Raw genomic sequence first — 6000 nt, forward strand, 5'->3', positions numbered from 1 at the left:
TTTATATGGGCACACGGTAAAACTAGGCAGGCGCTCCGCTTTATGACTCTTCCTAGGGAGAGGGGTGGCTGCGCGGTTCCCGATTTTAAAATGTATTATTGGGCAGCAGCCCTCCAGTATATGTGTGGTCTGCTAGGCGGGGTGGCGGTGGACCCACAGGTTAAATCTGGATCTACTGACATATATGCGATACTCATTGGTGAGGAGGCGGAGAACTGCTTCCTTAAGTACACTGATCCCAGCTACTTTAAAAGAACTAGGTTTAAAACACTGCTGGCAGCCTATAAAATATGGGCATCCTTTTGTAAGAAATGTGGGCTTGGTAGGTTTAACGCATATACCTGCATGGTCAGGAATGTATTCCTGCCAGGGGAAATATTCGCGGACTCGGTCATGGCTGAATGGGGAAGGCGGGGAATTCAGAAATTAGGTGACTTGATGGGGACCAATGGGGTTCTCCAGTTTTTGGAGTTACAGGCTGGTTACAGTATTGACGGAAGGAGCTTTTTTAAATACTTACAAGTTCGGAGAATTTTCGCCAATAAACGGGGAGGAACCGTCGGGTTTAGTAAAATTAAGATTTTGGATGTCATAGAGGGCGGGGCTGATTGTAGTATCCGTAGGTTCTATTCAGAGCTCTCATCAATTAAGGGTGATGATCTGGGAAAATACGGCAGTAAATGGGCAGAGAAATTAGGCATAGATCGGGACTGTTTCCAAGACTCACTGGAATTGGGACGGACTATTCTATGTTCTGCAGGGCTACAGGCCCAGCATTATAAGACGGTCTATTCTCTGTATCCAACACCTGCAAGGATAGCTCAGTGGGGGGAAACCGTAGGTATTAGCTGCCCACAGTGCGATAGTTTGGAGGCAGATATAATCCATATTTTCGCCTCCTGTCCTCAGCTACACACATTGCATAGAGCTATTGATACCTTCTTGGATAGATCCTTGGGAATTAAGATCTCCCTCACGCCGACTTGGATTGTACTTGGAATAAGTGGTGAGCCCGAGCACTGCCCCTCATTTCACTTTTTATTTATGGCCATGTCGGTTCTACGAATGTGTATTGCAAAAGCATGGTTAGATAAAGTACCTCCAACCCTGCAACAGTGGCTAGCTCGGCTGCTCTCGGTATATAATCTCGAGAAGGGGATCTACGCAATGAAGGGCAAAAAGGGTAGATCTCTTGGGAATCGAATTTGGGAACCCATCCTGAGGTGGAAGGAGAATGTATAATGTTTTTTTTTTTTGTTTTTTTCCTTTCTCTTGTTTCTGTATTTCTTTTTTAATTTAATGGTCTTATAGATGTAATTCTTATGCTTTGTGTGTACATCCAGAAGTGTGTTGGTATCTTCCCTATGTATGAAAAACTGGATTCTTGCTGTGCTACAACAAATTATAAAAAATAATTTAAAAAAATATATATAAAAGAAATTAGTTACTTCTTACAATCACAATATATAAAAAATAAATAATTTTTATTATACACAATGGAATATAAATTACAGATATTATACTTTTAAATAAAGTAAGAATAAAAATAAATTTAACATATAAGGAAACAACTGCCAAATTAGTTGAAAACATTAGTAACAACCAATGAAAAACACCTACAACTTGAATAACCCAATAAGATTGAAAGCACAATGAAACAAACACTATGGAAACTAAAGAAAATGTAACATTATTTTATGCTCCAACTACAAAACGAAGAATAAGGGGACTCTGCCGGATAAGGAGCGCTTAGGGTTGTGCTGATTAAGATGATAAATGATGATGTGTACATAATTAGACAACCAAGGCTTGAAAGCACTTGATTCATCCACTGATGCCACCCACACCACTTTCACACTCCTCACAGAAAAGCAGTTGCGCATTACTTGGAAATCTATCATACGCCTCAGAGTGGCAGCCACATACTACAGAAAGCACATTAATACCCTCTCAAATGCCAGCAGTCTCACACTACCGACAGCATTACACCCCTCACAGAACAGGGATCTCAAACTACTTATTTTATTAATATAACAAGAATTCCTCGCATGTTTTTCCCATGGAACATATAATGCAAAAAGGCATCTGTCATATGTTGGGTTTCACAGAAACTATTTGCAACAGATACAGACACATTTCTCAGGTGACTACACGTGGTAGTTCAAAATGTAGATGTTGTGAAGAGTAGGCAAATCCTCGCTGGGACAGAAACAGCATTGTACTTGAAACCATTACTGTGGTGTGCGTTTCAGTCTGTGGTGTTCCCACAGATGAGAACGCAATAGGTAAGTGCAAATTGCAGCTTTTCCAGTGCTTCACCTCATCTACAACTAGTATTTCTTCGCCGTTATGTTGTATCATCTCCTCAGCGCCAGGACGCCACTTTGCTGCGGCATCTGTGCGCTATACAAAAATAAATAACATAACATAACATAACATGCAAATGTGCTCTTTAACAAAAATGCTAAGAACTATTGGCTTTACCAATGTTTGTTTTAAGGCTTGCTAGCAAACCCGTAAGTAGAACTCGAAGTTTTACTCAATCAAGGTTCCAGCAAATGCAGGGAAATACCGCAAGAACAGAGCTCGGTTTGGAAATAAGCTGGTGACGTGTTTACCACCACAGTCACAATAATAGGGATTGTAGAGACCGCAGGTATTTTTTGACCTCTGCTGTAAGACACCACACAGGAAGGAGTGTAATTAAAGAGGGAGCAGTTCTGTGAGCTCTGCTTAAAGCAAGACACATATAGAGATGCACACGCACACACACACACACACACACATCTGGTAAAAAAAACATTCACACACAAAAATTTAAAAATATAATACTTTTTGGTATCCCATCTCTGAGGGAGGCAGAACCATGGGTGTTTTGAAGGAAAAAGGTGGAGCTATTGCAACAGGAGAAGGATAGGGAAGAAAGACTAATATTCGAATGGTAGTTTCCCACCCCCCCCCCTTACTGTAAGTTGATTTATCTCGAGGAGAATTGCCACCTCATGTAAGTACCAGAGATGTTTTATGGCATGGGCAATTTGGCCTTTGGGACAGCACACCCACCTTTCTAGGTGCCCCATTATTAAGCTTTCAGGACAATCCCAGACTGACCAGATTTTTAAAATAAGCAGTTTGTTTACTTACTTTTTGTTAGCCGGCCTAGACTGTCTGGCAAGCACGGCCCACATCTGAGGGATAAAAAAAAAGTCAGATTAGATTCTGGTTACACTCAGCATGTGTTTTACCCTTCTAAAATACATAGGCCCAGCCCAACTGAACAGGCCTTTGCCTTTATTCAGCATGTGTCACTTAGGGGGCAGTAAAGATTGGCAATGAGTGCCACCCCTGTGAGTGCATTGTCCTTTTGGAGCTGCAGCCTGACCAGTGCAATAATAGCCTACTGTCACCTGACTCAGCAGTCCCATGCAGCACAGGCAGTACAATGAAGAAAAGCACCCATCAGCACCGTATGCCCGAATAGTTCTGAAAGACTAGCTACACCACACATTGTGGGCAGAAGGCGTGGTTGGACCACAAGTCTTTTTTGCTTTTCTGGCACTGTCCAGTTCAAGACCACTTGCGCCAAGAAAGGGCCTGATGATAGGCCACATGTCAATGTGCAGTGCATAGCGGCATCCTAAGATCCCTCAAAGATTGCACTCTTCATGTGGAGCTGCTGATGAGCCGGCATAATCACCTTCTGCTGCCACCTTATTCAAAATCTCTGTTCCTCAAGGAACACTGACGGGTGTGCAGTAAAGAAAAAACCCCTCCATATGCTCCGGCTCAAAAGGCGAAGCACCAGTCCTACTAGTTTTTTTGCTTCCCAGTGCTGGCCAGTCAGAGAGGGATTGTTTGTTCCAGTGTTGGGCCCAGCAGTAGGATGGCCAACGAAGAGGGTTGTCAATGATACGACAATAGTCGCCAAGAGCATGAATATGCTGAAAATGGAAAATAAATTCAGATTTGTACTGACTAGGGGGCCATAAATTATGTTTGGCCAAGGGCCCCCAAAATACTTACAAAGTCCCTGGTAAGTACTGAGACGATGTAGACCAATTGGGTGGTAAGCAGCAGTTAATGGACAGCATTCACATCGTGTTTGTTAGATATTTACACAAAACCAGATTTAATTTAGAGAGACTTGGGCAATTCTACAATTCCAAACATGTTATATAAATTCTTGGTGTGTGGAGACGAGTATCCAGCACGTGTCTCTAAACACTACCTTAGACCAATGTTGTACATTTAGTTTCTTCCATTTTTCTTTCTGCTCATAATGCCGTTTTACAAACGCTGCTTCTCTCTGTACAATATCGCCATTGCTGATAATGGCAACATCAACACCACTCCCGCCTTCAATCGTCTGTTTCCTTCCTATCCAATGTCATAAACACTGCTGAGGACAAGTTCAAAGGGACTTTCTATCTGTGTGATAGATTACTCCCTTTGAACCCACACTTGAAAGACACACTGTAGCACTTACACGGGCCCTGCGAACTCTCTAAAGCAGGACAGGTTTAAAGCAGTGTTTGTTTTTGCACAACACTCTAAGCTAATTTATTTTGAATAATCACTAACAACAAATTGCTATCACTTTCAAATTCGTTCAGTCTATAACAGCAATTCTAATATTTCCCCACAACACACTAACCCACATTTATTAACGTTTTGCGCGGGAGATCGCACGACACAAAGCAAAACAAGATTCTCTCTACTTACTATTTTTAAGGCCTGTGTGCGCACCAATGAATTGCATTACGGGATTAAAGAAATGTGGGCTATCGTCTAAAACTGTTGTGCTACCACAATGGCGAGCGTCCCCTTTAAATACAATTTACCCTCCACAACACGGATGTCCCAAATGAGTGCCATTGCGCTAAGTTTGTTTTCAAAGGAGCTGAAACATGACACAGTGTGTGCACATTAACAATCGTTGTCCCATTAGGTCAAAGCAAAAATTAATTGCGAGTGCTTGTCAGAGTTCCACTGCCTCACAGCGCTGCAGCAAGGCACTCAATTAGACACCTTTCAGGGCCCTTTCTTGACCAAATTTAGCTAATTGCTCCAGTTCCGGACGTCGTGATTCATCTCACAGCTGTTCCAGAGCTACATTGCACTAATCCCAATTTATAGGGACATGTCTGAGGAAAACAGATATAATGGCATATTCTTTACTTGTGACCTTTTATGTTACTAATCGGCGGCGGAGGAGGTCTTCTGAATCGCGCTCCTGACATGGCGACCCCCTTGGCTCCCTGGCTTCCCACACAGCACCAGCCGCGCATGAATGCGGCCTTTTTCCCCTGCTCCAGGTGCAGCGCCATTCACACTTGAGCCTGACAGCATCAACATAACAGTTTTTATTCTCCGACCTCCTCTGTCGAGCATTCTTTTCGCCTCTTGCGCTCCTCGTTTGTTCCTCCTGTATCTGTGGCAAGGCCAGGCAAATTAAGAAATGAATGAGGTACAGAGAAAGGCTGTAGTTTCCACAGTGGCCCCTCTATGGGAAAATAGTTCACTGTTTGTCTAGTTAGTAAAAGCCTCAAAGGTCGCTGGTGTCCTTTGTGAGTATGGGAATCTGTGGAGAACAGACAGGGAAATCACCAGCCGGATGTACCTTTCTTTAATCGTTTGCCCCATCCGCATTGTACTTTAATACCTCAATTTAAAATAAAAGCGGTGCCATAAGAATATATGAAAAGATAGGTAGGTAAGGGAATAAGTGGAGAAAAGGCACTGGTTTCCAGTGAATGACCTCCCAACATGAAGAAGGGGCAGACTCGAAATGACCTACGCAGCCCCAGACCTGCAAATCCGTATTTCCCGACTAAAAATACGTCACCTCAGTCTTGGAATACACTTTAAAATTGAGTTAAGGCTCGGCCACTGTGAAATTACAGTAAATTGTAAAGTAAATTGAGTTCCGTATAATTAATTAGCTTTAAAGATCAAAAAAGTTCACCTATGTTAGTCATTTTTCCTCTCTGGCTACACCTT

General features: G+C 42.6%; 1 long non-coding RNA gene across 3 annotated transcripts in view; it reads right to left on the bottom strand.

The window, feature by feature from the left end:
• Positions 1-4837, bottom strand: part of LOC146821615 (uncharacterized) — a 179615-nt gene extending 174778 nt beyond the window's left edge. For all 3 annotated transcript variants that reach the window (XR_014962745.1, XR_014962743.1, XR_014962744.1), the window contains exons 1-2: positions 4723-4837; positions 3145-3188 (exon numbers count right to left, since the gene is read on the bottom strand). This is a non-coding gene — a long non-coding RNA (uncharacterized LOC146821615). The remainder of the gene's footprint in view (positions 1-3144; positions 3189-4722) is intronic.
• Between the last annotated feature and the right edge of the window lie 1163 nt (positions 4838-6000).

This window comes from Triturus cristatus, chromosome 6 (genome assembly GCF_964204655.1).
Source record: "Triturus cristatus chromosome 6, aTriCri1.1, whole genome shotgun sequence".
Lineage (NCBI taxonomy): Eukaryota > Metazoa > Chordata > Amphibia > Caudata > Salamandridae > Triturus > Triturus cristatus.